The following is a 20,837-nucleotide window of genomic DNA, read 5'->3' on the forward strand; positions in this document are numbered from 1 at the left end:
TTTGGATAAGATGTTTGATCTATTGTTTTGAAAAGTAACCACAAAAGAGATATATTTTTGGTATTTTCTATTTTATGATGAATGAAATTTATTGTTGTAACTATATGAACTCCTATTTTAACCAAGTGTTAGCAAAGAAAATAACAAAGATAAGGTAAAGAGAGATTAAAGAAAATAACTTGAAAGGGAAATTTATAACGGACATAAACTATGGTAACAACACATTTGCAAGTTAAATTGTCGAAAGATCAGGTAGGAAACTAATGAAAATAGGAGTAGTGCTTCCTTAATTCCACTGATACAATCATCAATGGGAACTTAGTAAAAATTGAAAGATTTTTCCCTTCTCATAAAATTGCAAGGCCATAGAAAGTGTTCTCATGCGAGACAAGAAGCCACCCAGAAACAATAGGTGATATTTTCTCCAACTTGGTACGTCAGTAGAATTTGTTAACACGAGGCAAACACCAGAACTAAAAGGTCAGACAATCAAATCAACACAATAAAACCATTGGATCCATTATTATTCATGAACATGCATCTACAAAAATAAGACATTTTGGGAAGAATAACTACACTCAGAATGAGAACATGAATAGAATATATTATTGCATCAAAATAATGGCTAGGAGTAATATTACACCCATGTATTTATAAGAAATCATTTCCTACCTTTGTGTTAAGAGAGAGAGTTCTTAAAATGTAACTCATGCTAAAAACTAATAAAACAAATCTAATTATATACAAACTGACTCTTTAAATGAAGCTAAGTAGGTCTCCACCCTTGTTTATATCAATTAATGGGTGCATGAGCCTTTACATGACTTAAAAAAAATAAAAGAAGAAGTAGATAAGAATAAGGAAGATGCAAGAGGATTTGAGAGTCATTGGGAGCTCTAAAAATGGAAGCTTGACCTTCTCTCGGCATTTCTAGGAGTTAAACTGTCATCAAAATGTGTTTTTGGTGCATGGAAAGCTCTAAATTAGGAACTGGCAGTTAACTGTCGACACACAGTTACTTCTTCATAATTGTTGGCACACCTCTGTGAATAGCACATATGCAAACCATGCACACCTTGTGCACCTTGATGACAAGTTCCAAAAATCTAAAAATTTTCCGTATCCAAAATGAATTTCTAGCTTCTGGGTTTTGTATCCCCTTATACCAGAGCAATGTCTGGATGTTTGCTCTTGAATTTCTCTATAATCTCCACTACTTGGGAAGCTTCTAGAAAATCTAGTGCTTTATACTTATCTTTAATTACCTATTGGTAGTTACTAACCTCCATACAGATATCCACAAAATCCTCCAGTTTAGTGTCCAATTCCAACAATACTTCTTAGTCGTAAATGCTTGCCTGATATATTCATCAAATGAAGCATCCTCAAAAGTTCTTTAGAATTGTTGGAAAACTGATTGCACTGACTTGAGATTTATTTTTGACTCATCTTCAAAAATCTCAAGGGTAGTAACATCATAATACTTCTCTACTTCCAAAACATGCTCTTAAATCTAGTCCCTTAACCTCTGAATATCTTCCTAAAGTCCTTCCATAACCTTATTGTTGACAACTATCTTCTCAATCCAATCTTCGAGCTTATCAAGCTCTTTCACTGTATACACCTCCATGAGCATATGATATCTTTGACCTTTTATTAATGTCAAAATCTAGAGGTCTTTCGTCGAGGTATGTACCTCATCCATTAACCCCAAATCCTAGTTCACTATGGACACTAGTTTATCCACACTTGACTAAATGTAGTGCAATAGGTTCAAATTACCTTGTATTATTTGTATGCCATTTTCCTCAAAATTGTCATGCCATTACTGACATGCCCCAAAAATGGATCCATCTGATTCCTCCCCTTTTCTTTCCTCTTTAATGCTGCAACAAGAGTGATCTCTAGATGATCTGGGTCTATTGGGCCCACTATGCCATACAGATAACCTCTCATAGTCTCATTTTTCTTCTGTAGCATTACCAATTCTAACTCATTTCTATCCATGTGCTTGAACACCTCTTTCACGCCCGTACTAATTAGTACTTTGGTAGTGTCTACCATGGGCTTTCCTAACATGACCTCCTTGATTTGCTGATCACTAGGAGTCAAATCCTCAGTGTCAACATGTGGAAGATGGATGGCTATGTGTGCAAGCAAGTACCGATCTTAGTTCTTCATGATGAAGGCCAATGTTCATGCATCTCTCATAGGTAGCTTAGGATTCTTGATGGCTTTTACTAGCTCACCCATTCCCTCCTTAGTAGTTACATTTAACTGCCTCTTTTGTTGAACCATTGCCTCTCTCTTCAGCCAAGTGGGTGTAGTGCCCATTGGAGACACATATTTGATTGAAGAGGGGGTTTGAATTATAGGTTGCTTTCCCTTATCAGTCCTCTCTAGAGTCTTTTTCTATTGAGAAAGATCATCAATTTGAGTCCGTGTGTCTTCTTGGGCTAAGGTACTAGCCTTGGTATTGTGAGGAGTTTTTTGGAGTTCATCTTCATTTTTTGGGGCTCTTCATCTTCCTCTGGTGCTTGTTCTTCTACTTCAGTAGACAGAGGAAGTGGTGTCACAGACCCTTTGTCCATAAATGACAGATTGCAAGATGGTGGTGATGGTATGCCAGAAGGTCCTTAAGGAAGAGGCGGTATTTGATTCCAGTCCTCGCCTAGAGGTTGACTCCTTGAAGTATCCCTTATTTTCTCCCCCATCATCTTGGTCCATACTAGCATGAAATCAAAATATGATAGATTAAAGGCATCATTCTCTTGACCCTCCATATCTATGATCCACTATTGCTACTCATCTTCTAAAGTTGTAATGTGAACAAGTTCTTTTGGCGCTGATGGTGGCGTTAGAGTGGAACTCCTTCTTCTTTCCTCTTCAAAGGCTCTTTCTAATCAAGTCCTTTGACTCAAGGGGACATTATCAAGTTGTTCTTCCTCTTCTTCTTCTTCAGTTTTAGGAATGGTCTCAGACACCTGTGGAGGAGAAGTATTCTTTTTTCTTTAATTTTCTACTACACGATCCTCCCATAGTTAACTTAACCTTGGCCTTCTTAGGAGTTGAGGGGGAGGCTTCTTTCTCTTCTTTCCCTTTGGGTGGAACCCTCTATTCTTCTTCTCCTAGTCCCTCTTGTTCCTATTTTGTGGGAGGTATTTGCTCAGCCTCTTGGGCTTGAGCCACCGACTCATCTTGAGGTTGTGATTATTCAGGACTCTGATGTGTTTGTTGGGGTAATTTCACTTGAGTCACTTGTTTGCAGGCTTTTACTGGAGCTCTCCTCTTTTTAACTCCTCTATCAACCTTGAATTACTTAATTTCCTACTCATGTTGATAAACCATTTATGGTCTTACTGAGGATTGAACCGAGAAAATTCGCACTGTAACTTTTACACCTTTTCCTTTCATAGGCCATGTTGTGGCTTGTAGAGGAAAAACCTATAGAACTGGATCAACTTTGAATGGTTTCTTGATCCATTCCCTTCTCAACTAGATAATGTGTCAGGCTTTGCTATTGATATCTGCATTTTTATCCCTGCCAATTTTTGCATTCATTATGAGCCTATCATATATCTTATCCTTGTTGTATAGTGGATCTAAGACATCTTCTTTGTCTTTCTCAGTAGCCTTGAGAGGGATCTTCATCTTAAGCACCTTTTCTACTAAATATAGAGTCATCTTACAATAGTCCCTAATTCAGACATCATAGTCATCTATGGCATTCATCTAGTGATCTTCTAGTGCATCTTCATACACGAATTGCTTCCTTGCTAGATGTTATACCATCCCAATATTATCAAAATATGGGTGAGGGGAGTTGTAATTTTCCAAGGGATACTAATCCCATTATGAATCGAAGGTCATTACATCCCGTTTCTGCTTGACCTCAAATGCACCTATGGTTATTGGTCACAACCATGTATTTTTGTGTTGTTTCCTCACTCTTTCATATGCAGATGTGAGTTGCCTAGCAATCTATCTAACGGATATCTCAGGAGCTTCTTTGGGTTCACCTTTGTGCTTGCTACCCATAGGTATGTGAATGTCTTGAATTGAATGTAGTAGGTGCCAATTTCTATGATCCTTACTGCTACCTCTACTAACATCCTTTTAGCATAATCACCCTCTATAAATTGGATGATTGCAAATATGAAACTGCCATTCACTATCCTTTATAGTTTTCTCTAATTTGTGAACTTCTTAACTAATTGAGGATATACCACATAGGGCCAAGAATTTGCATCTTGCATGCTACCTTTTTTGTAAAGTCTTGGGTAGTCAGTTGTCCTTACTACCAATAAGTACACCAAATATGATGTCATATAGAACTTGGGGTCGATCTTGACCCCAACCAACTGCTCATCCAAGTTATCACAAAACATTGTGGCCCAATCAATAGGTATCCTCAGTCCTGATGGTTTCAATGAAATGGACCATCCAGATATTAAGATGTCTAGCTGCTGGTAAGCCCATAACTCTACTCAAAAGTACTATGGCATATCCAATGTCATCCTTCATATAACCTTGAGTAATGTCTACCTTTCTAAATTTGTGGCCCACTGATGTTCTATCAATTAAAAATGATGATTGGATTATCTCCCTAGCTTCCTTCTCATTCTCTTGATACCATCTTTATGCTCCCTCATAGGATATATGTAAATACTAATCAACTCTAGGGAGATGAAACACCTTCTCTATGCTTCGAGGTCAAAGGTCCAGGACTATTTCGCTTGTGACACGCTTGACAACCTTTACTTTGGTAACATAGTTGTCTGCCAGTGCCATGATGAGTTCAAAAGATTGCATAGATGTAGGATGTGATTTTGCATTAACTAACCCTGATATGATAAGTGCTAACACCATTGCAAATCTCTCTTTGGGCTTGTTGCAAATAGTAAGGAAAGTGTTCTAGTCGATATGTCCCAGCTTAGTGTATCTAATCTTAGAGTGTCCATCATGAAAGCACGATATCTTTGGTGTACCTTGATATTTGAAAACTATAGGTTTGGGAGCCATCTTTTCTACAAGTGAGGACGATGAAAACACCATTTTATCTACACACAAGAACATACATTAGTTTTAAGATCTAAAAATATCCCACAAAACAAACCCTAATTGTCAAAAAACCTAGCCCAAATCACCAAAAATAATGAAAAAATAGTTAATCCCTCCCCATAGGCCTGATATGAAAAATAATGCACCAAGCACACCTTGATAGGTGTGCTAGGTGCACTTAATGACCCTTAGTTATTTTATGCATAGTTGTGCACTTGAGCAATGTGCACCTTGGTGAGGTGCACACATGCACTTGGCAAGTGCTTAAAGGGAGGGACTTAGCTTCTGCAATAATAGTGTGCACATGCACACCTTTATGGGGTGTGCATGTGTGCACCCTTATGTAGTTGCCTAAGTTACTTTGAAAGTCCAAAATGGTGCGCAGATGCACACCTTGACAAGGTGCGCATTTGTGCACCATTACCTTAGGTGTTTAGCTTAAGTTTTTTAAAGTTCTTTTTAGGTTTAAACTTCAAAGATGCAGATAGGTGCACATGTGCACACCTATGAAAGTGTCTAGGCCTTGTGTTGTTAGTCTATGTTTTTAGGTCTTTGTGTGAACAAAGATGTGCATGTGCACACCTTTAATGTCTTAACGTTGTGTTTTTGTATTATGTGCAGGTTGAAGTGCACCTTTAAGGGTATGGATGTGTGGGATTGATCAAGCATAGAGAAGGGGGGGGGGGGGGGGGTACTTGGGCTTATATAGGCCTAGGTAGGTGCCCACCCTTTGGAGGTGTGTACCTACACATGTGCACAGGTCTGCATCTCTAAAGGGAGATAAGTGTTCACTTATGCATTTAGTGCACCTGTCACCCAAAATGGGTGCACATGTGTGCTAGGTACGCTAGTGTGCCCTTTTGCACAAAAGACCTTTAATCTCTCAAAATTTTTAGTTCTAAGACTCCAAACTTCTTAGCTAGAGACAAAGACTAGACCCAGACTCCTGAGGGAGTCCCAAAATGACCCAAGCCCTAGATTAGGGGTTTGGGAGACAAAAAAACTTTCTAGGGTGTCCCCATTTCTAGGAGAAATGGGGCGTGCATTATGAAACCACAACAAATAGCCCCAAAAAAGAAGAAGAAATGACAATGACATTTCTTCACCAATAATCATTCTTCTAACATGTGTCAAATAACAACTAAATCCTGAACATTAAAAATAACTTTCAAGTTCCTTAATAGCCAAAAGTTCAGAATCTCGAATATTCAAGCTCAATGTGTGCATACTGTATTCATTTCCTTTGATGTTTCAAGACACAATCTATCATGAGTCTATGGCAACTTGGAAATAATCCTCTACTCCACTAGTCCATTCATCAAGAATCGTCATAGATTATGTGTATCAATCATTGTCTAACCAAATGAGAGAATCCATTCAAAGGGTTCTTAATGGGTTATCATTTTTGTATTTTGAGTCCCGAGTAATCTTTTGAATCTTGCTTCATGGAGCTCAAATGTTTCTAGTTGATTCTTCCATGAAGTGATTTGTATAAGTATTGGATAGCCATTTTGGAGGGCATATCCCTATTGTCAGATTATCTTTTGTAGATGTTTTGGAATTTGTCTTTCTTAACGCCATCATTCCTTTTTTTTCTTTTCTTTTTGTACCTTGACCACACTTAGACTGTGTGGCCAAGGCATTGGTGTTGTTTCTCAGATTCTTTCCTTAGTTTGATAACCTTTGCATTCCTCTTTTAAGAACTTTTAGAAGCTCTCACGCCAAGCAGTGACCTTAGCGATCCCTTGAAAATAACTTTTGTCTAAACCAACAAGTTTCAGGAAATCCCTTGCTGTCATCAACCTTAATTTGAAAACACCAAGATAGTCAATCTTTAAATTTTCCAAGTGTTGAGAACTATTGATCTACAATCCTAATTTGAAGACTATAAGTCCTTTGTGACTTAAAGTAATATCCATTCTCTAGTTGATATAAGAAACAAAAATCATCTAAATATTTTGACAAAGAAATACCTCTTCTGAAAAGTCGAAACCACAAGGAGTGATTTATGAAATGTGTCAAGAATGAGTCTTGATTGCACCTAACCCACAGAATAACACAACTTTGAAAGAAAACACACAATTGAAATTAAATACACAACTAAAAACAAACACACTTGCATAAAATAAACACACTTGTTGAAAATAAACACACTTGTTGAAAGGGATTTTTTTTTTGAAATGTTTTCCACTTTTAGGTCTCAAAGTAATGTTTCAAGAACTAGCCATTGACATGCAGTGGGACCAATTCCCCTTGTAAGAAACTTAGCCTAAAAGTATTTTCTCCCAAAATCTTTGCAATTTGATAAGGGCCAATCCACAAGCATTGAAACTTAGTGTGACTGCTCAACTTTTCTTTCGTCTTATCCCATAGAAGAACAAGGTTAGATATTCTAAAATATTTTATTGTGGCCCACTTTTTGAACCACCATTTGATGACAACCTGATGTTTTTCCATATGCTTCAAGGTTGTTCTTTTCTCATCCAATTCTAAGAGATTCATTAATTTGATCTAAACTCTATTCATATCGTCAACATATCCCTTCATAAATTTCAATATTGAAATCTTGAGATTAAGTGGGAACACTAGCTCTTGTTCATAGAAGAGTAAATAAGGATATGTCCCTAAAGCATTTCTTATCCTGACTCTATCCGTCCATAATGCATATTTCAGCAGAGTGTGCCAATCTTTTGGGTTTTCCTATAGCAATTTGTTTACCATTGTGGTCAAGTTCTTATTGGTGGACTCAGCCATGCCATTCCCTTAGGGATAGTAATTTGAATAGAACTTGATTATAACTTGATTATCTAGTGCCCATTGAGTAAGGAAGATTGATACAAATGATGATCCATTATTGCATATGAGGAAGAATGACATACAAAACCTTGTGACAATGTGTTCTTCCAAGAAACCTGTAACCACCTTTGTCGTACAATTTCTAAAAGTTTCATCTTTTTTCCAGCGTGTACAATATTCTGTACCTATGAGGATGAACATATGTCTTGTAGATGATGGTGGGTTTATTGGACCAATAAAGTCCAGTCCCCACTTAGAAAAGGGTATACCTCGAACACTGGTTGTAGTGGCATAGCTAGATGCCTTTCTCTATTTGCACTTGTTTGACAAATATAGCAAGAATGTACATGTTCAAATATATCCTTAAAGATGATAGGCCAAAAATAACTTGATTCCAAAATCGTATGCACTGTAGCTTCTGTTGATTTGTGTCCTGTGTCATATCTATCATGAAATTGTTCCAAGATTTCTTTCACTTCTTTGCGTCCCAAGAATTTCAAATAAATTCCCTTATAGTTCCTTTTGTAAAGTTTTCTATCTTACAACATGTAGGATTCACATTTCATCTTGAGTCCTCTACATTGGTAACTATTCATCCTATTGGGGTATTGATTTTGCAAAAGATAGTAAACAATATCTTGATACCAAACATCAATGATTATTCCTTGATCAATATCCACTAGACACACCATGATCTTTTGTTGATTATCAGTGCTGATTTTATCATCAAATCTGATTTCATTATCATTGCCATTCTCATTATTTGCTATCATCTTGGTTAATCCTTGTACTCTTACCAAATTCATTGGTTGAATCTCAAAATCAAACTCTTGCAATATAGCCATCCATTTTCCTCATCTCTCACCTATTTCATTCTACATCAACAATGTCTTAACTATGAGGTTAGGCGTAATTGCATATATCTTGCTCTTGAGTATATAATGGTGGAACTTCTTAACTACTTTGATTAGTGAAAAGACTATTTGTCAAGATTAGAATAGTTCAACTCATCATTCTTTAGTCGAAAACTCATGAATGTGATAGGTCTCTCATCCTCTTTGTCTTTCTTTTGCGTAAGAATCCTAGTGCATGAATGTTTCGACACAAATGAGTAGATTTTGAATGGTAAATCATAATCTAGATTTACAAGCACTAGGGCCATAGAGATTGATACTTTGATGTCTTCAAAAGATTTCTTTATTTCAAGAACCCATTCATTCTTTGCCCCTTTATTGAGAAGATCATTAAGAGGATGTATTATCTCAACAAATCCACTAGTGAACTTATGTACGAAATTGATTTTTCCAAAGAAATATTTCAGCTCGTTACAACTATGAGGAGGTGATAGATTGAGAATGACCTCTATCCTTTCATGATCAATAGATATTCCAACTTCAAAAATGATATGACCCAGAAGCTTTCCTTTGGTGACCCTAAATGAACACTTTTTGGATTCAGTGATATACCACACCTTTGACATTAGTTGAACACTTGCTTCAAGTTTGAAATATAAGTACTCCTTTCTTTTAAAAAGATAGTTAGGTAATCCATGTAGATAACTATGCACTTGTTTATCAGCCCTTTGAATGCTTCATCCATTGCTCTTTGGAAGGTAGCTTCTACATTGATTAGCCTGAAAGGCATCCTTCGATATGCAAAGGTTCCCCATTTTGTTGTAAATGCTATCTTCAACCTATCTTCTTCATATACTATCAATTGATTGTATCCAAAATATATGTCTAGAAAAGACATCATTTTAGACCCATTCACAATTTGTAACACTTCATCGAGCAAGGGCAATGGGTAATTATCCTTCTGGGAAGCCAAGTTCAAATTTTGAAAATCTACACAAAGGAAAATTTCTCTAGTCTTTTTCCTTACTAGAACCAAGTTAGCAACCCATGTAGAATGTTAGATTGGGAAGATGATTTTTGCATCAAGTAATTTGTGTACTGCTTTCATTATTAAAGGTTCAATTATAAGATTCACTAGTCTTTGCCTTTGATTAAAGGGTTTGGCATCTGGCTTCAACCGAATGTCATGAGTGATGATCTCAAGATTGTAGGTGTCAAGTTCTTCATAACTCCATGCTATAATGTCTTTATACTCTATAAGCAATTGAAGCATACTTTCTCATTCTTGAGTGTTACAAGCCTTTCCAATTCTCACCAGGGTAAACGTACAAAGTTGTGTCACCTTTCAGGCTGACTTATCAGAATGATTGAATTTGAGTATTTCTATCTAAAAATCATTTTTTTTCAAACATATGGTCTACATAAATTCAATCTAGCTAAGTTATATATGGTCTCAAACTTTTCCAATTGGAAATGTCCTTTAAATGCATGTTTTATACTAGTTTGTATCCAAATACTAGAGAAATAAAATTATTTAAAAAAATGACGTTTCAATAACTCTTACTATTTTTTATGATATTTTTTTAATAACTTATAAAAACCAATTTATAGGTGTCAAAGTCATGAATATTCTGATATAGAGTTTATAGGTTTTTAATTAGATATAGTATATTATAATTTAAAAATTCTACAGGCACATATTTTAACACACGAATAGATGTCAATTTTCAGAAAGTCTTTTTTTTTAAAAAATCATATAAAAAATAAAATAAAATAATATTATGTTCTAGAGGAGTGAGTCCTCTTCTAGAATGTATAATTTTTCTTCTGGTTAGAATATATTTGTTTTGAAAAATGTGGTGGCAGACGAAAACTATCAATTTCAAGTGAGTTGAAATTTGAATCATATAAAAGATAAAATATAGGTCTAAATCCAATTTTTATTTTTGATTGTTCTGGCTAAATATGTTATCTACAAAATAGTCTAAGATCAAAGTGAAATAAGTTTATTTCCATATAGTTTTCTAGCGGGAGCTAGACCCCTAATTTTCAACATTTTTCAACAACTAAAAAATTACCTTTAAAAAATAGGAAAATACATCGATTCTTATTCCAGATAATTATTAAAAATTATAATCCTAGACTTCTTTCATTTCTACACATTTCATTAGTTTACTTCATTTTCAAATTCTAAATAATAATACCAGTATTGTGTCATTTAAGTTGAACAGTTATATTTTTGTTAGCCTTTTCCTTTACAAAAGGGTGACATAGGTTTGTGCTTTTATCCACCATTTTTGGATCTTGTTCCATGCCTAAATTGTATGATTCACAATCTTCAACTCCTTTTTCTTCAACATTCCTTTTAATACATGTTGATTCGTCATGATCAAAGATGCATTCTAACTCTACCAACCCCTTGGGAATAGTATTGGTTTTCAAATTTATAATTCCATCTTCATCCTCTAGCTCATCTTCTTCAGGTTTGTCATCGAGAGTATCATTTATATCTTGTCCCTTGAAAAGACCATTGCATAGGACAAACTCGAGAATATGCTAATCATCTTGAAAGACTTGGAAGTTTGTAATATTATTTGGAATAGACAGGGAAACAACCAATTCAACTAAAAATCTCTTTAGCTTTTTTGTTTCAATGGGTTGCAATGCACTTGCTAAAATGGCAAGGGCATCGGATACCATGTTCTTCTTCCTTGGGATGGGCCTTATGTTTAAGGCCTCAAAATCTTCCAACAAGTCCCAAACTTTCTTTCAATACCCAAGTAGTCTCCTATCATTGCACGAGTAGATTGATTTCACCTGTCTGATGACTAACTAAGAGTCCTCCTTCTTTTATGAGAGCTTTGACATCCTTTTCCAATGCAAAGAGGAGTCCATGAATCAAGGCTTCATACTTTGCAACATTGTTAGTACATCTAAACTATAAATGATAGACTGCATAAAAAGACTTATCTTTGGGATTACTTATCTCAATACCTGCGCCTGCTCCTAGTTTGCATTTAGAGTCATCAAACTTTAGTGTCCAAATTGGCTATTATTTGGACTTTCTGATATTGTGCTTGTTTGTACATATTTTTTCCTTGACTTGAGTTTTAAAAGATTATTTCTTTGGGACCCATTGCAATCTTTCACGTGGTGGAATTTGTGAGTTGCCACAGTTTATCTTGGATATAGGGGCCATTTTTTCTTCTTGTTGACTTTGAATATCCCCAATCAATTTAGTGATCTTATCAATCTAAGGTTTTGGACGAATGACTATTGATGTCCAACCTTTCACCTTTATGAAATGTCTCCTCATCTAGACTTCGATCATTCTAGGTGGAGGATTGGATAAACCCCCACCATCTGAAGAAGTGTCACTATATGAAACATTGGAATCTTCTTTTTCTTCTTCATAAATCTCAACCAATTTAGATGTGCTTGTAGAACTTGAACTTCCCTTTTGTACCTCATTTGGTATTTGGTCATTTTTTGATTGCATTATCTAAGTGAGTACCTTAATGACTACTTCCTGACAATGTGAGCATTCAAATTTTGAATGAATAACTTTGTACAACCTACAGAATCCCAAAAGAAGCAAAATATTTGGGTCTGCTTCCTCTCTTAAGCATTGTAAGTTTGCAACCATATTGTCTACAAACTAAGTGACAATTTCTTCTTTTAGAGTAGGAATCATAGGTTCTTTATTTAGATGGTCAAGTTTCTTAGTTGTATCTATGTCAAGAGACATCACTTTGTAGGAGCCTAGCTCGACTTGAAAAAATGCTACCTTGTTTGGTGCATTGTATTCTATGATCATTGTCTTCAGCTTTGGCTCAACATCAATTTTGATCTAATTATTTAGTTCCTTCCAAGGTAACCATAATTGAGTAAAATTAGTTGAAAACCATCATCTCAAGCACATTTTCCATTCTCTACTTAGCAATAATCCATAAGTTTCAAGAATTTCAACCACATGTATGTTTATGATGTCTTGAATTCAGGGGTCTATAGTCAACAGTATTCTAACATCTTTCAATACCCTGATAACTTTTACTTTTGTCTTGTTGAGTTGTATCATTATTTGATTCGAGGGTTGAGGAGTGACTCCTAACCTTTGAGCTATCGAAAGTGGCATGACGTTGCAAGAAGCTCCTGAATAGCAATAAAGGAGGCACTTCAACCTTGTCTTTATACATGGTAGGCATTGCCTCAAAAGTATTGACTTGTTGTGATGCTATCTTTTAAGGGACTATGTTCGCATTTGGCATTGCTTTTGCATGATCCAAAGTCCTCAACACTACTTCCCTTTGATTAGAAAAATTTGTAGCATGTAAAACATGGACATATTAGCCTTGGTTCTCTTTAGATCTTCCACTACATTGTACTTTTCAGCTGCCCACATAGAATTCTTCCGTATCGTAGGCACGTTCCCTTGAATTTGATTTTGTTTCCCAACATAGGGTGCTCTTGTAGGTACTGGATTGTTATTAGCCCTTGTATCAAGAGGTGTTAGATGCAAGGTAGGAGGAATCCCATTGGTCATGGGTTCCCTTCGATTACACAAATTGTATGTATTCTGATTGTCATTTTGAAAAGCTAGCATTTCTTTTGGTTGAGGATCTGATTCTTGACTGAATGAAAAAGTGAATTCTTTAGTAGTTGGTTGCTCCATTTGAGGATTTTATGGAGAACATTAATATTCTAACATCATATCATTGTACTACATAGGAGACTCACTTTTATTGCCTTGTGAATTTTGGTTCATCTCTTGATTTCCATTGAAATACGTGCTACCATTGTTAGGTATATTATGGTTATTTTCATACTAGTTGATGTCCACATACTTAGTGTTGTTTTTATTATTATCAGGGATGCTTCCATTGTTAGGATGAGTATTCTATTGTTGATTATGCCTTTGGAAGCCATTATTGTGATCTGGAGGATTGTAATTATTCCCTGCATTGTTATTTCCTGCAATGTTATTTCCATTGAAATTCTTCTTGTAATTTTGACCATAGTTGTTGTTGTAAGGGGTTGAATTCGTTCTCTGAAATTTGTTGTTTTTCCCTTGTGACAACCGCATGCAGGTTAATTCGTTAGTAATCAGAGACATTGTTTTCATAATTTGACCAATTTTAGAATTGACATTATTTTCTAGGTCAGCCAAAATTGCTACTTTTTGCTCAAAGAAAGAAACTTTTGGAGGTTCATATCCTGGATAGGTTATGGCTGGAACTGGTATTACTGGTGTCTATTGTAGCGAGACTAGATTCATTGGAATAAATTGACTAGGCATTAGTGGTGTTCCAACAGGATATGTTGGTATCATTATAGTTTCTTGAGCTAGAACCATCAACTCTCATCCATTAGGATTGGCTTGCTTGGTGAATGTAATTTATTTGTTGAAGACCTTTTCTAATGCGTCAATGGTTGCAGTAGGGAGTCTTCATAGAAAGATAGCTGTAAGATGGTCCATAGCATTTAGATAAATCTGAATTGTAGCTTCAACTAGTATAGTATAGGGTGTTTCCAACTTGTGGAAAGCCATATGAAAGTGATGATTGAAATGTGAAATAGTCTCTGCTAGATCCCTTTTGATTGATATGAAATGATAATGTATCACAACAGGGTTGACAAATGTTTAAATTGTTCGAGGAACAACTTTTCGAAGGTGGCCCAATTCTGGATACATCTTGGTGGCAAATTCACATACCAATTAAATGCAACTTCCCCCAATGAGAATGGAAATAAAAAAAAGGACCACATTCTCTTGTTGAACTTTCTTTCAATTTCATATTTCTTTAAAAACTTTGACATGGTCCTGAGTTGTTTGTGTTTTTTTGTAGATGAACCTAGGGTAGAATTTCTTAGGATTCTTGGGAAGGTCATTAAGTGCACCTTGTTAGTTAATTGGTGAATCTACTACATTTTCAAAGAAGGTCACCAGTGGAGGATTTGGTGGAATAATTGGTGGAGGTTGGTTTAGAGGTGGGATTGAAGATGATGAAATTTGGAATGGAAGTGGTAGAATTCTAGAAAATCCTTTGTCACTGCAAGGTTTACAAAAATGACTGAGTTTTAGGAACTCTGGCTCATTATTTAAAGATCTAAAGCTTAGTGAAATAGAGATGTTAGATCAGGATCCTCCAGCTTGTGTTAATTTTGGAAAAAGTGCACCTCTGCAGAAGCACACTTTCTAAAAAACAATGCACCTTGTACACCTTCTGATAGTTTTAGATGGAAAATTTTATGAACTTTTGAAAACTTTAGAATTTGAAAACAACAGGTTATTTTTCTATTCTAAGTGGTATGAGCCCCTCCTAGTGCCACTTCTGTTGAGCTATCATTTTGCATGATCCTTAACGACAGGAATCCTTTCAAACTACTCTCTTGAAAGGCTAATCTAGGATCAACTCCAAGGTTCTAGACAATCTTGCAACCTACTAGAATCTGCTCAATTGAAGATAAATGTGTATGTTCATGAGGAGGCCTTTGTTGGTTCAAACCAATTTTGGATAAGATCTTTGATCTACTATTTTGAAAAGTAACCACAAAAGAGATATATTTTTGGTATTTTCTATTTTATGATGAATGCAATTTATCGATGCAACTATATAAATTCCTATTTTAAACAAGTGTTAGCAAAGAAAATAAAAAAGATAAGGTAATGAGAGATTAAAGAAAATAACTTGGAAGGGAAATTCCTAATGGAAATAAACCATGGTAACAACATATCTGCAAGTTAAATGATCAAAAAGATCGGGTAGGAAACCAATGAAAATAGGAGCAATGCTTCCTCAATTCCACTGATGCAATCGTCGATTGGAACTTAGTAAAAACCAAAAGATGTTTCCCTTCTCATCAAATCACAAGGCCATGAAAAGTAAGCTCATGCGAGACAACAGGCTATGCAAGAAAAATAGGTCATCTTTTCTCCAACTTGGTACATCAGTAGAATTCATTAACATGAGGCAAACGCCATAACTAAAAGGTTGCACAATTAAATCAAAATAGTTAAACCATTGCCTCCATTATTATTCATGAACATGCATTCACAAAAATAACACATTTTGGCAAGAATAACCACAATCAGAATGAGAGCACCAATAGCATATATTATTGCATCAAAATAACAGCCAAGAGTACATATTACATCCATATATTTATAAGAAATCATCTCCTCCCTTTGTGTTAAGAGAGAGAGTTCTTAAAATTCAACTCATGCTAAAAACTAATAAAACAAATCTAATTATATAAAAAGTGACTCTCTAAATGGTGCTAAGTAGGTCTCCACCCTTATTTATATCAATTATTGTGTGCATGAGTCTTTACATGACTTAAAACAATAAGAGGAGAAGTAGATAAGAAGAAGGAAGCTACAAGATGATCTGAGAGTCACTAGAAGCTCTAGAAATGGAACTTGACCTTCTCTGGGTATTTCTAGGAGTTGAACTTCTGTTAGAATGCATTTTTAGTGCATGAAAAGCTCCAAATTAGGAATTGGCAGTTAACTATTAGTGCACAATTACTTCTTTAAAATTGTCAGTGCACCTCTATGAATAGTGCAAAGGAAGCTACAAGATGATTTGAGAGTCACTAGAAGCTCTAGAAATGGAACTTGACCTTCTTTGGGTATTTCTAGGAGTTGAACTTCTGTTAGAATGCATTTTTAGTGCATGAAAAGCTCCAAATTAGGAATTGGCAGTTAATTGTTAGTGCACAATTACTTCTTTAAAATTGTCAGTGCACCTCTATGAATAGTGCACCTTGCACACCTTGGTGATAGGTTCCAAAAATCCAAAATTTTCCAAAGTGTCAAAAATGGATTTCTAGCTTCTGGGTTTTGTTCCCCTTTATACTAGAGTGATGTTTGGATGTTTGCTCTTGAATTTCTCTATAGTCTCTGCTACTTGGGAAACTTCTAGAAAATCTAGTGCTTTATACTTATCTTTAACTATCTGTCAGTAGTAACTAACCTCCATATAGGTATCTACAAAATCCTCAAGTTTAGTGTCTAATTCCAACAATACCTCTTCAGTCTTAAATGCTTGCCTAATATTTTCATCAAATGAAGAATCCTCAAATTGTTGGACAATTGATTACGCTAACTTGAGCTTTATTTTCGACTCATCTTCAAAAATCTCAAGGGCAGTAGCATAGCAATGCTTCTCTACTTCCAAAATCTTCTCTTGAGTCTAGTCACTTAACCTCTAAATATTTTCATGAAGTACTTCCATGACCTTATTACTAGCAACTATCTTCTTAATCCAATCTTCAAGCTTATCAAGATCTTCCACTGTATACACCTCCATGAGCATACGATATCTTTGACCTCTTATTAATGTCAAAATCTGGAGGTCTTTCACCTAAGTATATACCTCATCCATTAACCAAAAATCCTGCTTTACTATGGACACCATTTTATCCACACTTGACTAAATGTAGTGCAATAGGTTCAAATTACCCTATATTATTTGTATGTTATTTTGGTCAAAATTATCACACTATTACTGACATGCTCCCAAAAATGGATCCATCTGAGTCATCTCCTTTTCCTTCCTCTCTAATGTCACAATAAGAGTGATCTCCGGATGATTGAGGTCTATTGGGCCCACTATTCCATACAGATAACCTCTTATAATCTCATTTTTTTTTGTAGCATTACCAATTCTGACTCATTTTTGTCCATGTGCTTGAACACCTCTTTCATGCCCGTACTAATTAGTACTTTGGCGATGTCTACCATGGAATTTCCTAACAAGACCTCCTTGATTTGCTAATCACTAGGAGTCAAATCCTCTGTGTCAGCATGTGGAGGAGGGATGGCTATATGTGCAAGAAAGTCCCGATCTCAGTTCTCATGATGAATGCCAATGGTCATGCATCACTTGTAGGTAGATCAGGATTCTTGATGGCTCTTGCTATCTCATCCATTCCCTCCTCAACAATTACATTCTCTTTTGTCGAATCATTAGCTCCCTCTTCAGCCAAGCGGGTGTAGTGCCCATTGGAGACATATATTTGATGGAAGATGGGGTTTACACTATAGGTCCCTTTCCCTTATCAGTCCTCTCTAGAGTCTTTTTCTATTGAGAAAGATCATTAGTTTGAGTCTATGTGTCTTCTTGGGCTAAGGTCCTAGTCTCAGTATCACGAGGAGTTTGTTGGGGTTCATCTTCTTGTATTTCCCCTCCTTGGATACTTCATCGACTTGCATTTGTTGGGGCTCTTCATCTTCCTCTGGTGCTTGTTCTTCTGCTTTAGTAGATGGAGGAAGTGGTGTTGTAGATCCTTTGGTTAGGTAGGGATGATATTTGATTTTGGTCCTCTCCTAGGGTTGACTCCTTGGAGTATCCCTTATTTTCTCCCCCACCATCTCAGTGCCTACTGGCATGAAATCAAAATCTGATAGATTAAAGACATCACTCTCTTGACTCTCCATATCTGTGATCCACTATTGTTGCTCATCTTCGAAAGTTGTAACCTGAACAACTTCTTTTTGGCACTGGTGGTGACATTAGAGTGGAACTCCTTCTTTCCTCTTCCAAGGCCCTGGCTAATCAAGTCCTTTGATGAAATTATCAAGTTGTTCCTCCTCTTGTTCTTCTTTAGCTTTAGGAATGGTTTCAAGCACCTGTGGAGGAGGAATATTCTTTTTCTTCAATTTTTTCCTATGTGATCCTCCCATAGTTAATTGAACCTTGGCCTTCTTAGGAGTTGGGAGGAGGCTTCTTCCTATTCTTGCCCTTCTAGTGGAACCCTCTATTCTTCTTCTCCTAGTCCCTCTTGTTCCTATTCTATGAGAGGTATTTGCTTAGCCTCTTGGGCTTGAGCCACCAACTCATCTTGACGTTGTGATTGTTCAGGATTCTGCTATGTTTGTTGGGTATTTGCATCTAAGTTACTTGTTTGCAGGATTTCATCGAAGCTCTCCTCCTTTTAACTCCTCTATCAACCTCAAAATACTCAATTTCCTACTCATGTCGATAAATTGTTTTTGGTCTTACTAGAGATTGAGCTAGGAAAGTTGGCACCGTAACTTTTACACCTTTGCCTTTCATAGGCCATGCTATGGCTTGTAGAGGAACACCTTGTGGAACTATATAAGGTTTGAATGGTTTCTTGATCCATTCCCTTGTCAACTGGACAATGTGTCAAGCTCTATTGTTGATATTTGCATTCTCATCCCTGCCAATTTTTGCATTTATTATGGGCCTATCATATATCTTATGCTTGTTGTACAGTGGATCTAAGACATATTATGTGTCTTTCTCAACAAACTTGAGAAGGATCTTCATCTTAAACACATTTTTGGCTAAATATAGAGTCATCCTAAAATAGTCCCTAATTTGGACATCATAGTCATCTATGGCATTCATCCAATGATCTTCTAGTGCGTCTTCATGCACAAATTCCTTCCCTACAAGATGTTGTACCATCCCAATATTATCAAAACATGGGCAAGGGGAGTTTTTATCTTCCAAGGTATATTGATTGCATTTTGAATTAGAGGTCTTATATCCTATTTCTGCTTGACCTCAAATGTAGCTTTGGTTATTGGCCACACCCATGTCTTTTTGTGTTGTTTCCTCACTCTGTCATATGTAGATGTGAGCTGCCTAGCAATCTCCAACAAAATGAGTCTATCTAACGAATATCTTGGGAGTTTCTTTGGGTTTACCTATGTGCCTACTACCCTTAGGTATGTGAATTTTTTTGAATTGAATGTAGTAGGCACCAATTTCTTTGATCCTTATTGCTGCCTCTACTTGTAGATGCTTAAAATTGTCCCAAACACTATAATAATTCATTTAATATTTCCTTTGACATTATAATTAATTATATTTTTCATATTCTTCTACTTATTTAATTAAATTTATTTAATTAAATAGGTTAATTTCCCTAATGTATTTAAATTTAATTTGAATACATCCCCTCTAATGTATTAAATTTATTTAATACATAGTGCTCCATAAATCCCCTGTTAAATAAATTCTAATTTATTTAATTTCCTCCACTTTATTAAATTTTTTAATCCTGTGATTAAGTTAAATTTTATTTAAGTTAATCCTAAAACCTAGTCTACACCCATCACTCTCATCCTTCTAAGCCTACCCACTACTTAAACCCACTTAACTTATCCTAAAGCTCTTTTAATTACCTCTTTGGAAACTAAGTGGTTTCTCACACATTTGTGAGCAACACAAGGTTCAAGGATCCCCCTTTCATTAAACTCTCCAAAAAGGCACTCTTACACCTTTGTCCCCCACTCCTTTCCCCAAGGTTGCTCACACATGTGTGAGCACACCTTGAGCTTCTCAACCATAAAGGTTCTTTTTGACTTTTGCATGGCTTTTCCTTTAGCCCATGTGTCTCCCTTGTGGCACCTATGTGGATGACACATAGATGCCACCTCCCCAAGACCTCTCTCAAACCTATAAATAGAGCCCTTGTCTCAAGAATTTTCCATCTACCTCATTTTGCATTGTTATCATGCTAATATAGTTCCAGAGCTTTTAGAGATTTTTATGCATTGTTACTAACCTTTGGTAGTTGCTAGTTCATTTGCATTTGTATTGTTAACTTAGTTTATTTCTTGCATCCACATTCACCTTCCTTGAGTGTTTTGAACATGGTTATATCCATAGCCATTGTTGGAAACACTCTCTTCACATCTAGTTTGTTCATACACTTTGCATTTCATTCTTGGACATATTGGGATTCAATAGTTGTGTTTGGGGAGAGCACATTCACATCTGTCAAATCTAAAGCACACCAAAAAGGCCTCTTATGAGCACCTTTATTGAGCTACTTTGAGGTTGCATGAGGACGTTTCTTTTTGGTTGCATTGAGTTGTTAAACTCAAGCATATTGTTAGTTGTATTTTGCTTTCCTTTGGCTATTTGATATACATGTGCAACTAATGTTTGCTTGTTTATGCATGCTTCCAATAGGTTAGGTTTTCTTGCATACACTACTGACATCCTTTTAGCATAATCACCCTCTCTAAATTGAATGATTGCAAATATGAAATTGTCATTCACTATCTAGTATTATTTGCTTTGATTTGAGAACTTCTTCTTTACTGACTGAGGATAAACCACTTAGGGCCAAACATTTTCATCT

This window comes from Cupressus sempervirens, chromosome 8, assembly GCF_028749045.1.
Source record: "Cupressus sempervirens isolate cs-2001-9-10 chromosome 8, ASM2874904v1, whole genome shotgun sequence".
Lineage (NCBI taxonomy): Eukaryota > Viridiplantae > Streptophyta > Pinopsida > Cupressales > Cupressaceae > Cupressus > Cupressus sempervirens.